This window comes from Rhinolophus sinicus, linkage group LG03 (genome assembly GCF_036562045.2).
Source record: "Rhinolophus sinicus isolate RSC01 linkage group LG03, ASM3656204v1, whole genome shotgun sequence".
Classification (NCBI taxonomy): Eukaryota; Metazoa; Chordata; class Mammalia; order Chiroptera; family Rhinolophidae; genus Rhinolophus; species Rhinolophus sinicus.
The window spans coordinates 152,416,182-152,443,783 of record NC_133753.1 but is presented as its reverse complement, the minus strand read 5'-3'; the positions used below and the strand labels follow the sequence as shown (position 1 = coordinate 152,443,783).

The 27,602-nt window shown below is 40.1% G+C and overlaps 1 long non-coding RNA gene across 1 annotated transcript in view; it reads right to left on the bottom strand.

Annotated features, from left to right (window-relative positions):
* Positions 1-27,602, bottom strand: part of LOC109445683 (uncharacterized) — a 295,179-nt gene that overhangs the window by 194,460 nt on the left and 73,117 nt on the right. Inside the window, exon 2 of the long non-coding RNA XR_012495088.1 lies at positions 5,134-5,381. This is a non-coding gene — a long non-coding RNA (uncharacterized LOC109445683). The remainder of the gene's footprint in view (positions 1-5,133; positions 5,382-27,602) is intronic.

The following is a 27,602-nucleotide window of genomic DNA, read 5'->3' as shown; positions in this document are numbered from 1 at the left end:
TTGGGGCTGTCCCCTGCTCAGACTGACAACTCTGGGACTTCCACAGCTCTACATATCAGCCTGCAGCGGGCAGCAGAAGCAATTCTCTTTCCTCTCCGCCCTTTCCTTGCTTCTACTATTAGAAGGGTTGGGAAGCAGTGCCACTAGTAACTTCTCTCTATCTGGAACCCAGACATGTAGTATATAGGGCTGGGCTGGGCCCAGATTCTAGTGATGATGACTTTGACAAACTCACTATCTCTTCCTTTTCTCAAATATTACAGCTTGTTATTTCATCAGATCATCTTGTCTGGCTCTTTCTTCCCTTAGGACAACTGACTAATCATCTCTGTTCTAGGAACTTTATTGTTAGGAAATAACCAGACCTATGGCCAAAAATATGTGTAAGGTTTAGTTACAGAGCTCTTTATAATGGTTTAAAAAAAAAATCTTAATTTGTTTCCATAGGAGACTGGTTCATTTTGAAGAATAATATGCATCCATTTGAAATGATGAGGTAGATCTACATTTATTAACATAGGAAGATATTCATGACAGATTGTTGAAGTAGGAAAAAGTATGATCTAATTTCAGCAAAACTATAAACATATGCTTGTGTAAATGTATGTGTATTAATGTGTGTACACACTTACACAAAGAAATACAAGTTACTTGGATAGCAAGATCAGGGTATTTTTACTCTTCTTTACACCTTTCTGCACAGCACAAATGTTTTTAAACAATTGAAATATGAATTGTTTCCACTCTCATAAAAAGATAAAGCCAATTCTTTTCCATTTTGAAAAAGAATTCGTTGAATAAAATAGGTTGTAGCAACAGATGCATTCTTTAAGGTGAAAGTGTGGATGGGTATAAAATCTCAATTTAGTGAGATAGTTTAATAAAAGGAATCTGAACAATTGCTGGAAATTCCTGGTAATGTGAAAGAAAATGAACCTTGACACAAAGATGATTAGAACTGGACAACTCCCCAGGAATACTGTGACACGGGGCAGCAGTGCAGTATCCCCAGTGTTGCTGCGCCTGGAAGCCTGACAAATTGGTATATCTGAATGGCAAAAAAAAAAAAGGCACATGAAGTAAAGCAAATACACAAGCTGGTATTTTTCCAATTTGTTGTGTATCTTTTTCTAATTGATTTGTAAAAGCTCAAAGCTAACAACACGTTGACATTTATGTTACATCTATTTTATCTGTTCATTTGCCTTTCAGGTATTTTCTGGAATTTCATACCACACAGAAGTTCTCATGGTTTGTACGATTAACTGAAACAATCCTTTCTTTTATGATTCTTGGCTTTGGTATCACTCTTAGAAATGCCTTTTCTACCACTAAAGACACCAACATTTTGTTTAACCTACAAATTTTCATCTTCTACAATTAAATATTAAATTAATCAAAATTTATTTTTGTACACCATGACCAAGTGGGATTCATTCCTGGTATGCAAAGTTGATTCAATATCTGCAAATCAATTAACGTGATACACCACATTAACAAAATGAAAAATAAAAATCATACGGTCATATCAATAGATGCAGAAAAAGCATTTGACAAAATCCAGCATTCATGATAAAAATTCTGAGCAAACTGGGAATAGAGGGATCAAATCTCAACATAATAAAGGCCATATATGATAAACCCACAGCTAACATCATACTCAGTTGGGAAAAGCTAAAAGCATTCCCCTAAGACCAGGAACAAGACAAGGTTGCCCACTTTCACCACTTTTATTCAACATAGTTCTGGAAGTTCTAGCCACAGCAATCAGGCAAGAAAAATAAATAAAAGGTATCCAAATTGGAAAGGAGGAAGTAAAACTGTCATTATATGCAGATGACATGACACTATATAGAGAGAAACACAAAGATTCCAACAAAAAACTATTAGAACTGATAAATGAATTTAGTAAAGTAGCAGGATACAAAATTGATATTCATAAATCAGTTGCATTTGTATACACCAATAACAAACTATCAGAAGGAGAAATTAAGAAAATAATCCCATTTACAATTGCTTCAAAAACAATAAAATACTTAGGAATAAATTTAGCCAAGGAACTAAAAGACCGGTACTCAGAAAATTATAAGACATTGAAGAGAGAAATTAAAGAAGATACAAATAAATGGAAACGTATACCATGCTCATGGATAGGAAGAATTAATGTAGTTAAAATGTACATACTACCTAAGGCAATATATAGATGCAATGCAATCCCTATCAAATTACCAATGACATTTTTCACAGAACTAGAACATATAATCCTAAAATTTATATGGAACCATAAAAGACCCTGAATAGCCACAGCAATCTTGAGAAATAAGAACAAAGTTGGAGGTATCATGCTACCTGACATCAAATCATACTACAAGGCTATAGTAATCAAAACAGCATGGTATAGGCATAAAAACAGACACATAGATCAATGGAACAGAATAGAGAGCCCAGAAATAAATCCATGCCTATATGGTCATTTAATCTATGACAATGGAAGCAAAAATTTACATTGGGGTAAAGACAGTCTGTTTCATAAATGGTGCTGGGAAAACTGGGCAGACCCATGCAAAAAACTGAAGCTGGACCACCTTCTTATGCCATATACAAGAATAAATTCAAAGTGGATTAAAGACTTACGTGTAAGACCCGAGCCATAAAACTCCTAGAAGGAAACATAGGAACTAAACTTGCAGACATGACCCTTAGTAATATTTTTACTGATATATATATCCCCTTGGGCAAAGGAAGCAAAAGAAAAAATAAACGTGGGATTACATCAAACTAAAAAGTTTTTTCACAGCAAAGAAAACCACCAAAAAAACAAAACAAAAAGGCATCCTATAGAATGGGAGAAGATATTTGCCAATGATACATCTGGGTGAATATCCAAAATTTATAAGGGTTAATATCCAAAATTCATTTTAAAAAATCATACAACTCAACACAAAAAAGAAAAAAAACAGCCCAATTAAAAAATGGGCAGGGGACATGAAAAGACATTTCTCTATAGAGGACATACAGATAGCCAACAGACATATGAAAAAATGCTCAATGTCACTAATCATTAGAGAAATGCAAATAAAAACCACAATGAGATACCACCTCACCCCGGTCAGAATGGCTATCATCAATAAATCAACAAACAACAAGTGCTGATAGGATGTGGAGAAAGGTGAACCCTCATGCACTGTTGGTGGGATTGCAGATTATTGGTGCAACAACTATGGTAAACAGTATGGAGCTATCTCAAAAAATTAAAAATGGAACTACTTTATGACCTAGCAATTCCACTCCTGAGTTCCTATACAAAGAAATCCAATACAATAATTCGAAAAAATATATGCACCCCTATGTTTATTGTGGCACTATTCACAATAGCCAAGATGTGGAAAAAACCAAAATGCCCATCAATAGATGACTGGATGAAGAAACGGTGGTACATTTATACAATGGAGTATTACTCAGCCATAAAGAAGAATGAAATCTTACCACTTGTAATGACAATGGATGGACCTAGAGAATATTATGCTAAGTGAAATAAGTCAGACAGAGAAAGACAAATACCATATGATCTCACTTATATGTGGAATCTAAAGAACAGAATAAATGAATAAACAGGACAGAAATAGACTCAGGAATATAGGGAAAAAAACTGACGGTTGCTAGATGGGACAGGGTAGGGATGGGGGAGAAGGTAAAGGGATTAGAAAGTACAAATTAGTAGTCACAGTATAGCCACGGGGATATGAAAGACAGTTTGGAATATAATCAATAATGTTGTAAAGATTTTGTAGGGTGCCAGATGGGCATTTGTCTTATTAGGGAGACCACTTCATGGATGGTGTAGATGCCTGACCACTGTGCTATACACCTGAGGCTGAAGCTGAATAATATTGAATGTCAACTATAAATGTATATATATATATATATATATATATATATATATATATATATATATATATACACACACACATATTCATGGGAGGTGGAATACAACATAGGGAATGTAGTCAATGGAATTGTAACAACTATATTCAGTGGGGTAGTAGCTTGGGGGGGGAGGTTATCACTTTGTGAGGGGTGTAAATGTTTAACTATTACATTGTTTTATACACCTGAAACTAAAAATAAAATACAATAAAAAATTTTTTTTAATTTTCATTTTTGTGTATGGGACATATGAGGTGGTGATATAGTTTGCCCCAATTCTTAGGTCACTTTCCCCAGCACCATTTATAGACTATCCAGCCTTTCCCCAATAACTAGAAATAAAATCTTTCTCATATACCAAAATAAAACAAATGCACAAGGGTGTACACATGCGTATCCTTTGGTCTGTTCTGGACTTCTATTCTTTGGTGCCATCGTCTACCTCCTGTTCCTGAACTTCTATACAGTTACAACTATTGTAGCTGTAAGATGTGTTTTATTTCCTTATAAGATAAAATCTCCCTCATTACTCTTCTTTTTCAAAACATGTATTAGCTGCTCTTAAGTGATCGTTTTTCTGAATAATTTAGAATTATTTTGTCAAATTCCAAATAAAACGCCATCAAGATTTTTACCAGAATTACATTAAATTTATAGATTAAGCTATAGAAAACAGTATTTAATATTTGTAATGTTTTCTATAGCTTAAATCTTTTTCATCCCCCATTAAGATTTTGTAAATTTCTTCATTGCTCCTGGATATTTCTTGGTGGATATAGAAAAGTTGATTTTCTTTGTTCTCTCATCCCCCCTCCACCCACCTACTTCCCAAGTCTCCTCACATGCATGATATTGGAATCTCCTTATCAGATTTATAGTTGTAGGACAGGTTTGCATATCTACAGCTCCCAGGCAAAGTTCCAGTTCTCACAGATTTTACTGCTGTCTTCTTGAGGTGGCACCTTCCTCTGACCTCTGCTATCTGGTTTCAGAGAACCTATTTAGTCATTCTAATTCCAGCATGCTGCTCCCAGGGTTCTTAGTTATTTCCCACACAATGCTTACTTCATTGAGACTATAATTAACATTACTTTTCTGTGTTACTTTTCTTTTGCTGCACCACAAATGACCACAAACTTAGCAACTTAAAACAACACACACTATTTATCTCACAGTTTCCATGGGTCAGGAGTCGGCATGACTTACCTGGGTCCTCTGCTCAGGGTCTCACAAGGCTGCCATCAGGGAGTCGGTGGGCTGCATTTCTTTCTGGATCTCAGATCCTCTTCCAAGCTCACGAGGTGTAGGCAGAACTTAGTTCTTTGTAGCTGTAGGACTGAGGGCCCCACTTTCTTGCGATCACCTGGATGCTGCCCTGAGGTTCCTTTCATGTGGCCCCCTTTCGGCCCCTCTCACAACATGGCAGCTTCCTTCTCCAAGGCCAGCAGGAGACTCTGTAATATAATCACAGGGGTGACATCCATCAGCTTTGCCATTCTCTGTTAGCTAGAAGCCAGTTACAGGTACCACCTGCCCCCAATGGGTGGGATTATTCAAGGGTCTGACTCTTTGGGGTCACCTTAGGGTGTGTCTGCCACACTCCAGAACTTGGATCACTGCCAGCACCCACTACTTCTAAGTCACTTCTTTTCTGAGATTTGAGGTGTTGGCCTAAATATAACAAGATGGAAGCTTGAATGGGGACAAAAGGCAAAGGGATAGGTGGTGATGGGAGGAAGGAGGGGGAGAAACTCAAACAGAGGCACTCTGCTCCCCTTACAGCACTGTAAAGATTTCTATTTGATGCAGGCTCCAGGTCTCCAAATCATGACAGCGAAGTAGAGGTATGATGTAAGCTGAAAGCTACAGGGGTTATTCTTGGTCATTTCCATCTGCCTCATAATTACTTTCAGTTCCTTCATAATTCTGGAATTAGGTGCTTGCTTTTCAGTGTTATTTTAAGTTTTATCATGTATATGTGTGTGTGTGTGTGTGTGTGTGTGTGTGTGTGTGTGTGTATTTGTAGATATGTTAGTAAGAAGTTAGGAAAATTGCTAGCTTCATGATGCTTTGAACCAGAATTCTCAACCAAGCCAGTGTCCGGCAGGCTTCTACGTCTTCTTGAGATACTACTGCTGCCTGGATCCTGGTGCTTTTGAGGCAAGAGCAAGGTTGAATTTAACACACTTGATAGGAAGCTTCTTAGTTCCATTGTGAAACCTCAAAGAAACCGAAGAAATAGCTAGTCTGTGCCTCAGGAGGCTGTAGGTGTCAGAAGCATACCTACATTACTGGTGGCCATTTCATCCTCACAATAACCTAGTGAAGTAGACATTATTAAACTTCTTTATGGAAGAGAAAACTAGACAAATAACCTCCCAATGTCACACGATCAGTAAGTCACAGAGCATGGATTCAAATCACAGAGCCTGATTCCAAATCTCTTTCTGTTACATCATGTTCTCAGGCCCTGGGAACATCTCCTGAAATATTTAGAGGCATTTAGTAAGAGTCAACAAGTTTTTTCCATGCTTAATTCAGTGTATAATTTCACAACCTAATGTAGTAATAAACTACAACTTTCTGCAATTGGGAGAGTTCATTTTTTTTTCATGATGAAAACGGACAACGTTCTCATTTCTGTGATTGTACCACACCACGTTTACCCCAACTTTAAAACCCTAAAAGTCCATCTTTGAGAGATCTGATAGTCCGACAGAGCAGTTCTCAAACTTGGGCTTTCTCTTCTGCCACAACGTGTCTCACGTCTTCCTGAAGCCAGGCCACACTGGACAGGAACATGCGCAAGTCATGGGTAGACTCCCAGCCTGGCTCCCGTCAGGAAAGTCTTTAGTGGGCAGTGCAGCCGGATGGGAAAGGACACGGATGCTGGAGTGAGAGTGCCTGGGTTCGAATCCTGTGGCGGCGTGTCTGCCCACTGACTCAGTAGGAGGGTTGTATTTGGGATGGTGGGGCTATAACAGACACACACTAGTTATAAGTTCTTAAATAGCAAATGACCACCAAACCAGGAGACCACTCATCATGCCCCCAGGTGGAGGTATAGACCCCCCGGTCCCCACAACGAGGTATGGCATCCACTGACCACAAATCCATCCTTGCTGACTGCCTGAGCTACATGCCTGCCTGCTCACTCGGGGCAAGTAATTACTGAAACCAACCTCGGCACTTCCCTAAGTGTTTATAGATCATCAAAGGTCAATTTCTCGGTCATAGTATCCTCATTAGGCCCAAGATTTAGGCCTGCCTTGGGTCCATGCCTGCAGCATTCTCGGGCAAGTCACAAACTCTTGCCAAGTATCCACTTCCTCTCGTACAGCAGTTCTCAGATGTGGTCCCCTGGTCAGAAGCATCAGTAGCATCTGGGAACTTCTTAGGAAAGTAAATACTCGGGCTATACCCCAGAGCTTCTGAATCAGAAAGTGGGGATGAACACGATCAGTTTTAACAAGCCCTCCTGGTAAGCCTGATGCACGCTGATGTGAGACTCACTGCCCCAATACCTCCTAGAGTCATGAGAATTAAATAACATAACACATTCTGTTCTGCTACCATGTGCATTTCTGTAGCACGAATTACCCCATCCATGATTGGTGACAGAGCCACGATGTCAGTACAATGTGAAAATTGCACATTATGCTGCACATAATTGCAAATCAAAAACGTCACATTGCTGTGTAAAAACTGAGCATTGATTTTCACCATATCATAGGTGGGTTTTCCTAAGCAAGAGGAACTGGAAGAGCAGGCGTGAAATCATAACCTTCAATGGAAAAAGAAAAGGCCTGCGTCTCGGCTGCTGCACCATCAGCAGGAACCTTTTTGCTGTCTTCCAGGAAATTTTAAAATGAGTGTCTGCATCCAAGGCTACCTCCTCCAATAGATGCACCCCAGCCTCATCAGCTCTAAGCCCGTGTGACATTGTCCTGCCTCGTGTGTCCACTTTGACGACAGCCCCACCTACTCAGAGCTCCATTTCCACCGTTGCCAGCCCTGGTCTAATTAGTTAGCTTTACTTGTCTATTGCTTTTGTGCATTTTAATACCCCCTATGGCAACTTCTAAGCACTCAGCAGCAGGCAAGGTGGTCCAAGTGACCTCCCCAGGTAGCAGTGATAGTTTGAGTTGAGCAGAGTTGCACGAGATTTGAATGCTCTATCTTGGCCCTATTTTCCCCATAAGTCCTATTATTTTTTTCTTACCAAGTTCTGCAGACGGCAGAATTTTCTGGGAAGTCTTATTTTGTGTTATAGCAAAAATGCCTGTATACGCGTATGTAAAGTCCCTGCCACATAGTAAGGGCTTAATAATTCTTATTATTACCCCAGGCCTACCATACTTTGTCCTTGAAATGTTGACAAAGGAGCCAACTAAACCCCGCAGTGACAACTCTAATGCCAAGAGAAGTCTGATAATGAGAGGTGGAAGTTTTTACCCTCTTTGGCCAACATTTTCAAAGACATTCATTTGGAGCAATTCCTCCTGCTTTCTTTTCATTTTTCTTTTTCCAGTTTGAGCAGCGTTTTCTAAGAATGGGGCTATTTTATCCACTTCTGTGTACTTAAATCCTTAATTACTTTCCATCTTTTTCTTTGAGACTGTGTAAGATCAGGCACTTACTTGTTCTTAGAGAGAAATAGCCAAATGGGGAGTAATTATCTTGGCCATAATTCTCTGATGTTTACAGAGTATGGCACTCAAGCTTGAAATCTCCCATCACCTTTGCTGGCTGGTCGCCTCCTCTGACAAGAATGGGAATTGAGGTCTGGCTCAAGATCTAACAGCAAGATAGTCTGACCATGAAAGCCAGCCAGGTGTCCTGGCTCCTTATTCAGTATTCTGTCTCTTAATGCTCACGCGCTAGTCATACCCTGCCTTATGAGGTCACTTCTAAATTGTTTCCTTAAACATGGGGTCACTGGTCAAACCGGGTGGTCTGTATGTAGGTCAAATTCAGCCCACAAACATGTTTTGTTTGCCCATGTAGGATCTTAAAAATTGAAAACTTTTACACTAAAAAAAATGTATCTAGCTTAAATTCAAAATTCAGGACATCTGGGAACATGGAGCTAATACCCGCAGACGACAATCAGCTGAGCTGAAGGACACCTTCCCCTCTTAGCCAGCACAAGTGCAATCAACACCGTCACCGTCTCTACCACTCCCTGTCACTTCACACACATGCACACACCTATCCACACACAAGCACACACATTCTATTTTAGTCTACGAGCGTTGCCACAATAGAGCACCACAGACTGGGTGACTTATACAACACAAATGTATTTTCTCACAGTTCCGGAGGCTGGAAGTCCAAGATCAGGGTGTCAGCAGGGTTGATTTCTTGTAAGGCCTGTCTCTTTGGCTTAGAGATGGCTGTCTTCTCCCTGCGTCTTCACATAGTCTTCCTTCTGTATGTGTCTGCATCAGAATTCCCTCTTCTTCTAAGGACACCAGTCTTATTGGATTACATCTCACTGTAATGACCTCATATTAAACAATTATCTCTTTAAAGGCCCAATATCCAAATACAATCACATTCCGAGGTACTGAGGATTGGAACTTCAACATATAAATGTAGGAGGGGCACACAACTCAACCCATACACATTCCTTCCTCCTTTTATGTGATCTGCTTGACACCCAAGGCATTTGAATGTACAACTGTGACAAGCAGCAGCAAACTTTGGATTGTTATTTAACTTTTCACAGCTTTGTGTCCTATTTCATCTATTACACAGCCCTTCATAAAGTGCCTTAATCATGAAATGCATAAAGCACACTTCAAAGACACATAAGATTTTAAAAAGAGAAAGAATCTCAGAGATTATCTACTCCAGTGGTTTTCAAACCACTTTAAGTCACAGAACCGTCTAACAACAAAAGTTAACATGGAACTGATATATAAAATAGCTAAGCTTCATTCCTATTCTCCAAAATGAACCCTAAGGAAGCTCCAAAAGATACTGGGCCTCCCTACAGGACACATGAGTTGAAAATTGGTGATCTATGCAAATTCTTCGGTTTATATATGAGAAGCCGAAGATCCATCCACATGTCCAAGGCTACAGAGAACTGAAAGCAGAGCAAGACCAGGTCCCATGTCTCCTGCCTCCCACAGTTCCTTCTCTCTGTAGAGTTCCAACAAGGTTATGGCATCATTGGAACTGGATAAGATCATTTGAATAATATCATTAGGACATGGAAATCCTGATGTTTTATTGATGGAAGGAGCAGCCTGGAGCCCAGGTCTAGGAGTCTGGAAACCCAGGTTCTAACTGTGTTTTGCCAGTATACTGGCTGTGCAACCCTAAGGACAAAGGACTTGACCCCTCTGTTTCTCTTCACATGCAGCACAATAGGACTGGACTCCATGGGCTCTCATGTCCCTTCCAATGTCAAAATACTAGGATTCCAGAATATAATTTTCACAGTAATTTTGATCATCTTTACTTTTCTTCTATTGGTACAGAAGGCCTTTGTGATAACATCTTGCCCCAGAGGCATATGTTTCAGTAATGGATAGATTCACCCTTCCCACATACAGAGCCCTCCTGCCTCCAGAGAAGGGATCTTTCTTTAGACCCTGTCTGCTGACCACCAAGGTCACCTCAACATCTATACTCCAGCTTGCTTTCATAGAAAATAAAAAACAAAAATGAAGAAGACATGCCACAGCAGAGGTAGCACCATGTGACCCACTCTTTTCTCAGTAATGTAAACCAAGCATTTAGCACTGCTGGGAAAGTGGAAGCAGGAGGGTGGGAAAAATTGCTGTGCTATTTGGGAACTGTAATTATAGAACTCCAAAGTAGAAATGGCAGGAATTCGTCCTCCAACCAACATTCCAGTGACAACAAACTTATTCCTTCATGAGGTTGTCTGTCATGGACCATGCTAATTCTCACAAGTAATTAGTATCTCATTTCAAGCTCAAACTTATGGCCCCAAACACCCAAACTTTGGTCACCACCAACACCTGTGTTCTTTTCCTCTTCTCAGACATACAGCTGGACTACATTTCCAGCCTCCTTGCAGTTAATAGGAATAGCCAGAGACTGAGTTCTAACCAATGGAATGTGAGCCAGGAGTCCTGAATCTCTTTCAGGCCTGATCCAGGAAAATTTCCTACGTTTGACCCTGGCTCCTTCCTTATCTGCCAGCAAAGTGAGAAGGACTCTAGAGACAGAGAGAAGGGCAAGGCCTAGGTCCCTGAATGACTGCATGGAGCAGAATCACACCCCCACCCACATCCTCACTGGCCTGTGATGTGAGCAAGAGATAAATTTTTATTCTGTTTAGTCACAGGGACTTTGGAGTCATCTATTTCGGCAGCTAGCATTTATTTCCTTTAATATATGCATCCTTTGAAGTACAAGATAAGACTGCTCCTTGTCCATGTGCCAGGCCTTCAAATATTTGTGGACAGTTCTCATCCAAAGGTAACAGGATGACAATTCTATCCACTCCCTTAATATTTTCCCCCTTTTGACTTCCCTGATTCATACAACTCCTCCACATGCTATCCTGAACATACTGCATCAAGACAGTGGTTTGCATGGAAGAACTCACTGAGAGTTTTTTTCTGGCAAAAGTTTCCAAAAACCTAAACCCTTAGTAGATCAGAGGGGATTCTCAACATAATCAGCATATTTGGAAGAAATGTCATCGGTGAAAGGAGGATGTTTGAGAGGACTAGAGCTTCTTCCAACCCCATGGTGGGAAAATATTCCACAAGCCCAAACAGCCTTCCTTAACCAGAGTTCCACAGCAGAATTAAGCCTTAGTGCCTAAGAGATCCATTGCATCTGATGCATTAACTTTCTTTTCTCCTACACATCTAGATTGATACTAATTATTTATCATCTTTGGGAGAATTTTTTAAAATGTTTCTGAGTACTGTGGTTTCGATGAAGAACTCCACTTAAGAAAGGCTGGCTAGAGGGAAGGAGAGGAGAATAAGGAGAATGAAGGAATTGGAAGATCCTAGGGAGCAAAGAGAAAGGTGCCAGAGAGTCAGCAGAATATAATGGGAGATGCAGCAAAGGAGCCGGGCTTGCTAGGCGGGTAAGGCCCAGGACAGTAGCAGAATCCATCAAAGGAGTGGCAACATGGCAAGTCACAGGCACCTTCAAAGAAATTCTTGCCCTAGGACGCTCCTTCTGAGGCAGTGAGAAAGCACCCTTCCTGAAAGAGTGGGGCTGGCAGAAAGAGGGTTCTCCAAGCTGTAACCTGCAGGGAGCAATTATTAAGGATTCTCTGGGGCAATGAACACCTCGGTGAATACCTTTGACTACATCCCAAGGGCTTCCTAAAATTTCCCCATCTTTTCATTCACCTGTCAGGACAGGTATTCAAAACACTTAATGATTAAATGAGGTACTGCTCAGTAACTGCTTTTTAACTGCGAAGTTGAGAGTAAACAGCGTCTTTCTTCCCTAGGCTGTGTTTTCTCTGTGTTGACAAGAGAATTTTTCCAAGATACCAGCACAGCCCTTCTTCAAGTGCAAAATCAATCTTTGGACCCTCTAGAAGACCTTGCTGGACCACCAAGGTACTCCTGACAGGATGCGGTTGTTCCCTCATTTTATGTTTTGCAAGAGGAATCTTCTTTCTTAATTCAATCAGACTCTGGAACTTGACCTAAACAGCAACTCTGCACTAAGGGTCATGTGAACAGGAGTCTTGTTATAGACTCCTGAAGGGGGCACCAATAATTGAAGGAAGGGCTGGCAAATACTTTGTTGGAAGTGAATATTTAGTGGGTAGGTGGAAAATAATGAAGTGAAAAATTTTTAAGTTCTTTTTTTTTTTTTCAGCAAAAGCAGGTATTTAATAAGGTGTTAAATGTGGGAATTACAGTAATCTATAATAAAGAATACACGGCACACATAAAATATATAATTACATGAATAACTTGAGGAAGATTCATGTGTTGTCTTTAGCCTGGGGCTTTGCATTTTAAGTGGGATGTGGGAAAACAGAATCAACCCAAGTTATCTAAGGTCCTTGATGAAAGATTAAAGGAGTTGAGATGGTTTTATTCTGTAATGAGAAACCTAGGAAGGGCTAAATAGCTGTTTTCAAATATCTTAAAGGTTAGTCCCAGGACATAGGCCTGCTGAAGGCAGCCTATGGCCCTTCCCAACTCAGAGCACTTGAACTCAAATTCTGGCTGAAAATTGCTATCTTAAGTTGAAAGTAGAGTCACGTGTTTTACCAACCCTGGGAGTTTCCTCCTGGGATCCCCATGTTGCTCACCCACATCATTATCTCCCATCTATTAAATTAAATAGATCATCGCTGAGTCCCCAAACCATTCTACCCAACCCATCCCCAGGACTCTGCCAAGTCTAACACCCTACTAACATGTTTTTCAGTCCTCCAGCCTCGGCCCCATTTGGGATCCTTTACTTCTTACCTGTAGCTTTGCAACAACTGTCTAACAGGCCTCCCTGCTTCCTGTAGCTTTCCCATCCTCACCCACCAGCTCATTTTCCACACTGGCCCAGAGCTCCCATCCAACACACAAATCTGATGGTATCACTCACCAGCATCAACACTTGAAATGGACTTTCTGCAGGTTTAGAGATTTTCAAAATACACAGTAATTTTTCAATGTCTGCCTTTTTGCATCCAATCTCATTAGCATTGTTCTCAAGCCCCTTTACAACCTGGCCCATGCCCACCTCTCCCTTCACCTGCCCCCACTGCATACTCTGCTCCCGCCATGTTAGAGACTCACAATTCCTTCAATGTCCTCTTGCTGCCCTGCCTCTCTTCTTGCTAATTCCTATTCCTGGAACGTCATTCTTGTCTCCGCCATGTGGTAAAGTCTGGGTCATCTTTCACGGCCCAGGTCAAACAGCCCCTTCTCTCTTAGGCCTTCCGAAACCTAGGCAGAACTCATCACTTCCTCTCGTCCTTCCCCATAGCAATTGGCCCTGAAATAGTACTTGTCCCATATTATTATTATTTGTGAACATGTTTGTTTTTCTTACTAAACTGTCATCTTCTTAAAAGCAAGAACCATATCTTGTTTATTTGGGTTTTCCTCTAATACTTAGCATAGTATCTGGTATATCATAAATGTTTGATAATTGTTGAAGGAAACAATAAGCTGCCTGTCAAAGATTCTCTTTTAGATTTCCCTAACATATCCAGCCTGGCTGGAAGCTGGGAGTGTTCAGCTTGGAGCAGGAGGCAGGATCCCAGGAGCAGGTTAATAGGAAGTGAGCTACAACTGCCCATAATGGCCCCTGCTGGGCGTAGTTTTACATCCCAGCGTCTGGATCAAAGCTGGCAGTTTCTGCCCTGTCTATTCCTATGTGTCATAACTGGAGCAAAACTCTTTCAGCAGCCAGTCTGGCCACACCACAAACACATGGGTTGAAAAGCAGGGGCTGCCTGGTTCTTTTCAGGTTCCTATGAATACGATGCCACCACTGGTCCACTGGGACTCAATCTGCATGGGCAGCTGCCAGTTCTAGACTGCAAATAACACAGTGAACAGGTGGGAGGGGAGCGAGGGAGTAGAAGGGCAAGCTGGGGGAGGTCAAGGAAGAAATGAGAGAGAGCACATAGGCAGATGTGTAAAGGGAGGAGGGTTTGGTATTTGTTCCTACACAAGGGAGAATGTATTTGATAGCTTCTTGAAAATCAAACTTCCTTTAAAGTTCCTTTTGCTAAATATAAAATGTGAAAATCACCAAGGAAGACTGCCTTACTTTCTGCAGCCAGGACAGAGCTCCTGGATATATTTTGATCAGAAATTTCTAGACACATCCTTCACAAACATAATTAGAAAGCCAAGCATTTGAGATGTGCTTAATTACAGTGTTTCCCTGAAAATAAGACCTAGCCGGTCAGGGCTGGCTGATGGTCCAGCTAGGTCTTATTTTCGGAGAAACACAGTAGGAAGCAAAATTACGCAGCTAATTTGTAAAAATATAACATGGTGTCTTTTTCTCGCTTTTGATCATTTTATTGATAAACATCGACATTTATGCATGCAATAATAATAATAATAATAACAATATTTATATGGCTGGCTCTTTACAGTTTATGAAGAAATTTTTCTTAGAGCTTCACAAAAAGCCAGTGAGATACTGAATATTACCATCTTGTTTCCTGATGAAGAATCTGAGGCATTGACTAGATAGTCCATTTTTCCACATCTACTCAGTGTAGGTGGCAACAAAACTCTCTCCCAGGACTTCAATTTCCAAGACTAGTGTTCTCGTGCTCACATCCACCACCTCATGCCAAGCCTGGCTGCCAGCTAAGCCAGCTAAGCCACAGGCTGCTTCTCAATTGGAGAGTAAGAGATAAAGAAAGAGGGAAAGGAGGGTGGCCAGATAGCTCAGATGGTTAGAGCATGGTTCTCTTCACAACAAGGTGCCGGTTCGATCCCCGCATGGGCCACTGTGAGCTGTGCCCTCCACAACTAGATTAAAACAACTATTTGACTTGGAGCTGATGGGTCCTAGAAAAACACACTTAAATAAATAAAAGTTTTAAAAAAGAGAGAGGGAAAGAGGAAATAGATGACTTGGGTAAGGGTGGGTATGTTGACAATGTTTTTATAGTCTCTTGGTTTTTTAAAACCCCACATTAGAGTAAGGAAATGCATGTCCAATAATCAAACCATGGGCTTATAACATTTTTACTCATCATTTTCTCAGAATTTATAAATTTGGCTCTCTTGCCAATACATTCAAGAATTTTAAATGTGGTTCCTTAACTTGATGAATCTCCGAAATCAAGGTTATGGTTTCTGTCCCTAGAGGGGCCTGTAAGTTCAGTTCTGTGTGGCAGCCCATGATTGCCCTCCCGTCCCCATGCGCCACAGAAAGGCCCTGGATGCTACTGGATGTTTCCTTTTTAGAAGACAAGTTTTATCACTTTCTCAAATATCTACTTTTTGAGTATAGTGATGACAATATATTATGTTTACAGGGCTTTACAGTTTAGGAAGAGCTTTGCTTTCATGCAGCCTATCCCCCATTCCCTTTCACCACAGGGTCTCCTCCCTGGCCACGAAGTTGATGAGGCAAATATCACTGTTTTAATTTTACAGATGAAGATGTGGGGCCTGGAAAGGTTAAGTAATGTGCCCATTTAACACAACTAGAAAGGGTTGAACCAGGAAATACTAAATCCTAAACTTCTAATCCCAAATCCAGCCTTCTTGCCGATGTGCCTATTTTGTTGCCCTCTCTCACACCCACCACAAAAACTGATAAGACAGGGAAAATCCATCGTCATTAATGAACAATACTCAGAGTACACACTGGACTGTTCTTATCTGTGCCTCCCATAAGAGAATAGAAGTTCTTAATCTGCGTCCATGGATAGTTGATGAATCCCTTACAATTAAATGTTGTTATTTCCTCAGAGAGAAAATCCATTGTTTTCATCAGATTCTCATAGAAGTATAAGAGATGTTAAAAATCACTGCTCTATTCTGTAAGTTCACCAAACTTGGTATCTCCAATGCTTACCACAGTGCCTTCTACATAAAATTATTGGCTCACTGGATGGATGGATGGATGGATGGATGGATGGATGGATGGATGGATGGCTTTGTGTTTATCTATCAAGCTCTAATTCCACAATTGACTGAACCATTATGCAAATAAAATGATGCACTAGATAGGACCCAATTAATAAGACAGAATTTTAGGTAGAAATATTTGAAATTGAGAACAAATTTTTGACTATCAATGCTATTACATTTGATATGATTGACTCTACTCTACATTGGTTTTCCAGTCTTCCTGTCCACTTAACTCCATCATCTGGCAAAGAAGGTGGCTCACATATCACCAAATTCAGCAGAGCATATGGGAAATTATATGGCATGTGCTCCAGCCCTGACTGGCTATACATCTTACATTCTACAGCTATTTCCCTGTCAGAATTATAAATCTACAAAATAATAATAATAATAATAATAATAATAATAATTTTAAATGGAGCATATCAGAAAAGTACAGCTCAGAAAAATATGGCTTTTTCTTAACAAATACTGAATAGCTAAGTTACATATGCATACTGTGGTTTTATTGATTGTCCAAACTATGGGGGGATTTGAGATTTCAGTCCCTCATCCCTGAGTGCTGGAATAATTTCAAGAAGATAATTAAAGTCGGTGGTACCTGGCCTATGAAACAAAACAACCATCCTCTATTCTCTGGGTTTGGTAGATCAAATACAATAAACCTGTCATAAACCAAGACAAAGGGCCACCAGGGAATAATAAACCCCTCGCAGGTTTACATGTTGTCAGAATGGTCAGTGTAGCTGAAGAAGTGGTCAACACGCCAATCTCCCCTCTAACCTGGACTGAACAGCCTGGAATAAATACTGGCCTTTCAACATGTGGGCAAAAGCCAACTCCTGACAGCCTGGAAAAGAACAGAGAGTGGGAGAGATGTGCTGGAGAATAGCACTCATGTGTCCTGCCAGCACTCAACCTCCCCATGGTCAGAACCTGTCATTAGATATTTTCACGCAGTTATCAGTAAGCTGTACATGAAAACTACCTGGAAGCTGACTCTAGCTCTAGGATTTGGTGTTAAATACCAGTGGGTATAAAGTATCCTGCCAAGGACAAACTTTTACAACCCTACATTCCTCACCTAGTGATGTGTATTCTTTTCCTTGTCTGATTAGAAAGAGGCGACAGAGTACAATCAATGGATTGAATATCAAATCAAAAGTCCTAAGGTCTGGTATCTGTTTTTCGGCTGGTAAACAAAAGACATCTGAGGATTCAGGAGGTCAACTCAACTTATTTCTTCAACACCATTATGATAAGAAGAAGAAGGAGAATTCTTTGTAGTTTATTATCTCATTTCTCTACTACCTTATCTTTACAACTCCGTGAAGTAAGCAGAATTGGTATTATGGCTCTAAGTGTCTGATACAAAATTGAAGATCAGAGACTTCGGGTAGCTGGCTGGGTTCACATAGCAATTTCTAGAGCTAGATCCCGTGTTCTGTGACTCCAAGTGGCAGGTTCTCTCTAACATTATCTTTCTCTAGCAGACTGTAAGGGCTCTGCCCTCTCCTTTACTGCTACTCAAATGGTCCCTTATACTGGCCGTCATCTTATAAGTAAAACTCCTTTACAAAGAGGACTTTTTAGCAGTTTGATAGGTAACTCTTTTGAGTGGCTCCAAAAGGTACTCTATTGGTATTGAATTCTGTCTTCTGTATAATGACCTATAGTGAGCTTTATTTTTAGTAGTTTAATTATAAAATATATCCACATTTATTATCCAAATGTTATTTTACACCTTTAGAACAATTATCCAATCTAGACTAAGACCTTGGCAAAAATTTAAACCGTTGGAAAGGCATTATTCAGCAAAAGCTTGCATTATTCATTTAGTTCAAGAAATATTGATTGAGTGTCTACCAAGCATTGTCCAGGGCATTAAAAAGACAAAAGTGGCCAAGATAAAGTCCCTTCTGTAAGGAGAGAGTGAGGAAGTCAAATAAGAACAGGTAAATACGCATGTTGCATGAAAAACTGCATTGGGGTAAGGCCAGAGCGTTCTGAATGCATAGAGAAACAGTATTCAATCCAGTGTTAGAAATCAGAGGAGGGTTTCTGGGTGGAGGAGTAACTTCAATGCCAATAATTTGGGAGAATAGAATTTTGCAAAAGTTTTAGCCTCATCTGTACCTCTGGGGCCACTGGGGAGCCCTGACCAATTTCCCAGCACACTGTGCCCTTTCTCCCTTCGTTGCTTTATCCTCACTATTCCCATAGCCAGAATACCTTCTCAGGAATTTGATTCCAATATCCTCTTTTTCATCATTCAAGGCTCATCTTTAATGTTGCCTTTTCTAAAAAGCCTTCTTTGATCTTATTTTAAGAAACAGAACTGAAACTAACTTGAAAAGATTTTAAACACAAGATTCAAGTTCTATCACATTTCCCTTGATCTTTTGAAAATCCTAAGCCCATCAGCTATATTTAGTCATTAAAACATCACTATGTCCATTTTTAAAAATTATTATTAGTTTCAGGTGTACAAAACAATGTAATAGTTAGACATTTCACCCCTCACAAAGTGATAACCCCCCTCCGCTAATCTATTGCCCCTCTGCCATCGTATATATCTATTACAATTCCATTGACTCTATTCCTTATGCTGTACTCCATATCCCGTGACTATACATGTATATTAAATTATAGTTGACATATAATATTACTCAGCTTCAGGTATACACTGCAGTGGTCAGGCATCTACACCATCCATGAAGTGGTCTCCTTAATAAGACATGTGCCCATCTGACTATGTCCATTCTTTAACATTTTAAGAATACGTAAGTCATACTATAGGATACTTGAGTGTTACTGGGGAAACCTAGGGGGGAAATCATGGCCATTCCTAAATTCTTCCAAGGCTTGTGTTGTTACACTATCATGGTCATAGCCAAAGCCAGAGAAGTAAAGAAGAAGTTGCCCTTTCTGTTTGTTCCATTGGATCCCAGTTGTGTTATGTAAATAGTCTGAATAGTAACCATCATCTGGGTCCTTGATCAACTGGTAGCAAATTTGGGTGAAAACATGTCAACATTGCATTGCAGAAGACCTCAACATTTTCACTCTAAAATTATATTAGGTTGGGGCAAAAGTAATTGTGGTTTTTGCAATTATTTTTAACCTTTTAAACTGCAATAACTTTTGCACCAACCTAATATATTGGTTCTATTAGCCATCAGTAAATCTTTACAAATGGGACCAAAATAATTTGCTTTGAAAATACCATGAGAACTAAAGAGAGAGACAATGTTCATATTATAGAGTTTTGCAAACTCTCCGGATACCCTAACAATAAGTTACAGATGTTTAATCCTAAATTGAGAAGCTAAATATAATGTAGACTCTACAAATGGCAATTTTCTATAATTTGAGGAAAATATTTGGTAGCTCAATTCCCACCAGAAATGACTGGCAATGATTCTGCTCTGTTAGAAATCTCTGTAAGCCTTTCTTACAGACAAGATCATCCAGAGAAGAACAATAGATTTATTTTTCTTAAAAATAGAATTGATCAAAAAACTGTAATTTGTATTTTGCTCAGAACAGGGGGAAGTATTAGGAAATCAAGGGACTTATACTCATATTCGCATTAATTCTATTGAATCACTTCCTGGATTTTCATGTTTTACGTTATTACCTTGCTTCCCTTTATTTTTAAAAGAAACTATCAGTTTGCCTATGGCATACCATTTTATCTCTTTATTTTGCTTGCAATAAGATATCAGCCTAATATTGGCAGAGCAACTTACTACAATGACTCTTTGTTCCAGAAAAAAAAAATGCATGAATAGTACATTATTAAAAGAGGGAAAGAAGTGTGTTTCATTTCATTTGTTATTTACTTAGTGAATATTGTCATGGTACCAGGTGCTTTACAAACGACAAATAAAGTGAAGCAATAATGTAGTGCACTTCGATCTTGCCTCTGATATGAGGATAGCTGAGTACTTACCAAACACTGACTCATAAATCAACTCACTTCAGGTAGAATGCAAATGTTGCTTTAAATTTATAGTCAGCTTTATGCAACCTCTATGCCACCAAGCACTATATAGAGTGCCTTGTTGAATCTCTGAGGGCTCTGAAGAAAGGTGAAACCAAAATGGGGATGGGCTTATGAAAGATGGTAGGTGAGTTTTGAAGAAAAACAGCAAAAGGGGGTGGTAACGAATAGAAGAGAAACTGGGAAACTGAAAGCTATTGCAATGAATTTCATAGACAATGGACAGATAACTTGGGTTCTAAATCAAATGCACACTTAATGGGTCAGAGTAAATGTTTTACTTAGCTCAAACTTGGCTCTTATCTATGTCTAACACATTTCATAACATCTGAAGCTGTTTTTTTCTACATAGGAGAAAATTTCTCTAAATTTTTTAAAGATATAATAGCCTGAATTATATTTTTGTATTCGCAAAGATGAGATCTGCTCCATCCTAAATAGTAATTACATAGAATTTGCCACACACCATCTTGATGTGAAAATTGAAATCAGTAAATCCTTATCAACTCAGATCCCACTATGTGCTGAATTTGTAGGAAAATAAGCAGAAATCAGTAGATTATGCTCGTGAGGTTTGTCAGGGACTGCCCAAAGGGGGTCACGTCTGTGATGAGGCAGAAACCAAAGGCCATGAGCAGCAAGCATTCGGGCGGTCCCTGACATTGGAGACACACAGCTGCCTCTGGAGACCATGCAGAGGGTCCTCACACCTTTCTCCTGCGAGGAGTTTGATGAACCCTATGTTCAGAAGTAAAATGGAGGACAGAGAACCCACAGGCAAGTTTTCCAATGGCTATTTCAGAATCAGGACCCAGGGAGCATTCCTGTGCAGAGGGATCTCAGCTTCGGCCTGGCCATATGCTGTCCACAGCTGAGGCTCAGAGCTTTCTGGATCTGTGCTGGTGGCTCCAGCCTGACAGAAGTCTGTTGCCTGGGGACTGAGCAGTCTCCTGGAATAAGCCCATGTTGTACCCACTGCTGGAAGGTACACAGTCTGGGCACCTCACAACCTGGTAGAGTATTGGGCAAAATTCCACTCTCAGGGTGTACTGACGGCAGCTCATTCTAAGAGAGGAAGGAACCAGGAATAGGACTGAAGAAAGTAACAAAGCCTTGGTTTTCAACCAAGGCAGTGGGAGGAGCTGGCATGCAGCAGCATGGTTACTCCAGCCTGGGCCAGTCCCATGGGCTCCAAGTTTAGTTCCTAGGGAGAGAGAACATTATGACCAAGCTCTAAAATAGCTGTTTCAATCAATGTTAAGCTCAGGGGGCCCATGCCTCACATGTAGCACAGTGTGATATAAAAGGGAGGTTAGCCTTCTCCCCCGTTCTACCATAGATCAACGCCCAGCTCCACACTCTAAGATGCATTGCTATGCCTGAGGGGAGGTCAACATGACAGCCTCCAGGGGCCAGGAGAACAGAGTAAGAAGCTGCAGCCTTAGGGGTCAACTTCTCCCTAGGGACCCCCAGAGTTATTTGAGGGAGAAAAAGGAACATTATTAGAGCTCTTATGAAAACTGTTTGAGAAAATACAATATTTGGGGTTATTATTCAAATAACTTTATATTTCTGAACATTTATCATTTCCCCACATTTGCAATTTTTATTATCATCTGTTTCAAAACCAATAAATGACAAAGAATTGGCCATTTGTATTCGGATGGCTTAGTTGGTTAGAGGGCAAGTTCTCAACAACAAGGTTGCCAGTTCAATTCCCACCCCCTGCAACTAAAGATTGAAAACAGTGACTGGACTTGGAGCTGAGTTGCGCCCTCCACAACTAGATTGAAGGACAACAACTTGGAGCTGAATAAACACACTGCTCCCTAATATTCCCCAATAAAATTTATGGAAAAAAAAAAGAAATGTACAAGGATATTGTGGGTAGCATAGCATCTTTTTAAACTTTTTTTCAATTCTAGTTCTTTCACAGTTGTGTAAGATCCAACTTCTCTTGGCTTCTGTGTCCCCACCCCCAACGCCAAATGACTTTTCTGGCCTTAATACAGAATTTGAACAAGAAGTAGAACATGAGACAAAATGTACAAACTTCCAGTTATAAATTCAATAGGCCATGGGATGTAAGTTACAGCACGATAACTATAGTTAATACTGGTTTGTATATTTGAACGTTGCTAAGAGAGTGAATCTTTCTTGAAAGTTCTCGTCACAAGAAAAATATTTTGTAACTATACGTGGTGATGAATGTTAGCTAGACTTATTGTGGTGGTCATTTCACAATATAAACAAATACCGAATCATTGTGCTGTACATGTGAAACTAACATGGTATATGTCTTTTTGTTGTTGTTGTTGTTAGTAGAACCTAAGAGATCTACTATTAGCAACAAGGAATCTGTTCTGGATCCAAGAAGGACCTCTGAAGATAGGATCTACAAAAACCTGAGCTATGGATACTACCAACCCATTGATCCATCTCTCCATCTACCTACCTACCTATCTCTCCATCTTTTTCACACATATAGTGGGTATCATGCTATCAAGCACTAATTTGTCTGCCTGATGGATGCAGTTGAAATTTCTTGTCATCCCCCGTCCCCCCCCCCCCAGGTTTTATTGGATTCCTCTTCTTCATGCTGCCATTGCAACCTCTGCAAATTGCAATGATTATTATCACTTTGTACTGTAATCGCTACTCAGTAGTATCTGTTCTTATAGACCTTGAAATTCTTAAAGGCAGACCCTTGCTCTCTCCCCCCACGCATCTACCCTCCAACTGCTCCCCCAACCTTTGTAACCTGGAAGGATACAATGAGCAGCTGCCAGCGGACACCCCACGGCTGCAGGGGAGAGGCTGTCTGAGAATGCAGACCACTGAGGAAGTGAAACAAAAGATGGAGGAGAATAAAGACTTCAAGAGGGCAGGGACAGTCTGATGCATTTGTTTTTTGATCAATATAAAGATGACTTCCAGAAAAATCTCACCATCTAGTTTTCCGTTTAAATTTTTAAGAAATAATAATGTAAGTAATCATTGAAAAACATCTTGGTTAAAAGAACATAGGATACCTGACAATTGTGTACTCGTTTATACATGTCTCTTCTCTGTTTACTTCTTTATTTTCTTTGGTTGATGTCAAGGGTAAACCCAAATAGGAACCCTGTTCAAATTAATGAACTAGGCTGTCTGACTCTTAACACAGTCGTAAAGTCTCAGGCACATCTTGATCTCTCTTATATGAAATAAGATCTTCTAGAAAAAAAAGGCAACTAGATTTTCCTGGCAACCTCAGAAACATGCCCATCAAATATATTTTTGTTTAGTATGTGTCTCTTAGTTATTCATCTGCAAGACATAAAATAGTTCATTATGAGAAGAGGCCTCATTTGGATGTTAATTTGCAAATAAAAGTCAGGAAGAAGTTTGTATAAATTATTTTTGTAAATATATATACATAAAATACCTTTTAAGTTTTTAGCCAACCAGTGAATAAAATTTTCCTGAGAAGAATAATTCAAAGATAATCACTCTGACTTGGAATAATTTTATCACAGTCCATCTTCTGTGAAGCTTCTTTAGTAATCTACAGGGTGAGATTAGACCTTCATTATGAACTACTTATATACACCATTTGAGATGATGGGAAAGTAATTTGAAGAATTCGGGCCCTGGTAATGAGTTTCCTTTGAAGTTGGGGAGGGGTGGCAGTGGGAACAGAATTTGAGATAATTGCTGGTTGTCTCCAAGGAGTCCAAATGTTGATGAAGCTTCTGCGTTTAATAATTAAAGATGCTAACCTCAGAGAAAGACAGAGGGGTGTTGTTGGTAGCCCTTGAACATTTGAGAAGCCTACATCTTGGCCTGACAATCAGTATAACTTCGTCCCCCTCAGTACTCCTCATTGCTCTGTATTTGCTGCATCTTCCACAGCACTGAGAAGAACAGTTGAAAGCCTGAAGAATGAAAGAAAACCTGCTTAGGAAACTTGATTCTTGCAGCATCCCACACTGTGGTTATAAAATATCCACCTTTCTGCCTGAGGTGCCCTTCTGGAAAACAAGGGTGACGAGGATACCTCTCCCAAGCATGTTCAAGAAATAAACAAATGTTTGCCCAACTCTTTGAAGTTTATAAGCTCTGCATCTGGTTTAAGTCTAGCTAATGCATCCATAGGAAACCCTCTCCAAGGAGAAAGGTGCAACTCTGGGTGTGGCTTTTTCTTCCCATTCATTCAAATCTCTGTTGTTAGACTCATGAGAATTTTACTCCAGTTAATCATGCCACACCTAGAATATTCTCCCAGGATCTACTACCAAGAGACTTCAAAGTCCATTTTCAGCATTCTACATTTGGCCTGGGTAACCCTTAGTCCAATCAAAAGTGACTTTTGGCACAGCTGTGTGGGTTAGTGGAATTAAAATGGAAAGTAGAAATGTGCTCGTTTCTCATGCTAATTCCCAGAGTATCACTTTGTCCTAGAGGTTTTATAGTTGTGCCCACAGAGCACCTAGAGAATGGAGAATGAAGAGCAGCATGGCCACAGATCGCCCAGAAAACAAGGTCAAAAGCATGACCTCATCTTAACTAATTACATTTTCAATGACTCTATTTCCAAATATGGTCACATTCTAAGGTGCAAGTGGTTAGGACTACAACATATGAAATTTGAGGGGGAGGGGGCATCACTCAACCCATAACAACATCTATATTGGTGATTCCAACATCCTGGTCCAGGCCTGAGGTAGATGGAAACTGCAATCTCCATGGCAGATCAATTTCTCTCAGATAAAGTATTGTCTGCTGTGCTGAAGACCTCACTATGTGACCCTGCCTTTTGTAGAGAGTTCTCTGCATCCCTTCACATAATTTGCACTGTCCAGACTCCTGGTCCGCCACTGCCTGCTCTCCCCCAACCCAGAGAGAGGGCAGGAGAAGCAGCTCATGGGGGGAGCTATTCCTGTTATACCACAGGAGCTCTTAAAATCACTGAAAAGAAATAATATAAAGAAAACTGTATTTACCAGCATAAGTGGGATTGTGCAGCTCTTGGAGGGCATGTTCCAATAACAACAGATGTCTCCCTGACTCCGTAATTGTCTCTGTAGGGGGACAGATCCTGCTAACGAAAGGGTTGCAGTTTTGCTGAGTGGGGTTTTCAAGGTTGGGGCAGTATTTTTTTGCTCATATCAATCAAAGCAAGACTGATTTCTACCACCAATCTTCTTTCTCTGTCTTTCCTCTACTCAGTGATATCCTCCATCCCCCTCAACAAAGGTGAAATGTAAGTATTACCAATGTGAGTGTAGTTCCAAAGTATGTCACAGCCTCAGGCACCTACAAGTACACCCCACCTAGGATATTCCAGATTCAATGAAATAACACCAGGAATGATGTTTTCTGCATTGACATTAGTTAGGGAAGACTGGATTTTTGGCACTGAATGTGATTTTTTTAAATGTAGTTGCTAGAAGCTGGACAGTTGGGCTCCATTTCATATTGTAGAACATAAATCTTCGAGTTGACAAATTTGCAACAAGAAACACATATATGTTGATCATGTTTCTTAGGAAGGATGGTCCTGCTTCCTATTCTTTAGGGGTAAGATGTCCTTCATATACTAAACAATGATGAGAGATGATAATCTGTTTTCAATGTCCTTACTTAGCAAAAATGAAAATTGGAAATTCTAAAGTGATCTGCCCTCCCCCTCTACACACACACACACACACACACACACACACACACATTTGCTTTTGTTGTTTTCTTTCTTTCTTTACTAAGATATGATATCCAAAAATCTGTAAGCACTGGTTGGCCAAACAAACAACAAAAGAAACAACTTCAGAGATTTTTCAGATAATAGAGTCTACTGTAAAAGATTCTAATCAATAGCTGAGGAAGCGAGTAATACAATAGAGCTGATCAAAAAACCTCCTCCTAAATATCCAGCCCTGCCTAACTCCAAAGAACACAGTTCTTAATCCCACCTAACACTGAATCCCGCTGTGATGCCAGGGTCATTATTTCTGCTCGTCATCCCTGCCTGCTACCATGGACTTTATGTACACTACAATATTTATTTCCCTCTGTCTGTGACTGCTGGCTGGTGAGTTGGCTGTCTTGGACTGTCTAGAGAGCAGGAAGCAGATGGAAAATAAATACAGTTGAGGCGTTCTGGGGGCAAAGCTACAGAGAGGAAAAGAAAGCCAAGAAATAAACAAACAGGAAGGAGACTGGTCGTTCTGCCTTTCATCCCTGGCTCTGACAGATAAGACTTAAACAGCGAGACGTCGACTGGGCTCCGTTTCAAATTCTACCCAGCTTCTACTCCAAGGTAGTTTTTCCCTTTGAAAAATCAAACCCCACATTTAAAAAAAAAAAAAAAAGGATGATTAAAATAAGCTCTTAATAAGTGATTACAACTCATTTCAAACGCTATAATCATTATTACCCTAGAGATGTATAGTATACAAGAATTTGAAACCAACTTCAACCCAAATATTGCCTATGTATATATAGTGCCTGTATGTTAACGGCAGACAGACTGACTTAGATGGAGCTTATGTGTATTAAAACAGAGCATCAGGCCCAGGTTTAGGAAAGATTTTGAAGTGATCAGAAACCATGCCTTCATCATTCTTCCAATGCCCACTGCTCCTCATTCTTCCCTTTCCCCTTGTCAAACCCAGCTTTAATGACAGAATCTAAACCCAATCATTTACACCTCATGGTAAACATAAATCAAAGCATTATCTCTGACTGTAAGTCATTATTCTTATTGTAAATGCTTCATACTCAAAGACAATTCCACTTGATTTTCCTCAGAGAATTCTTCCTTAAAACTTCCTATTACTGTGGAACGTGTTTCAGTGCTCCCCACCTCATCCCTGGACCAGACGCCTCCTTTTTGGGGGTTGCTTAGGTCATTGGTATAAACAGTGATGAACACCCTGGAGCTGGGTTACCCAAGTTCAAATTCTGACTTCTGTACTTAGAAGCTGTATAACCTTGTCAATGTTTTTTAGTCGAAGCCTCAGTTTCCTCAGCTGCAAAATGAGGAAAATGACAACACTACCTCCTTTATAGGTGTATTATAAAGATGAACCATAGTAAATGTAAAGTTCTTA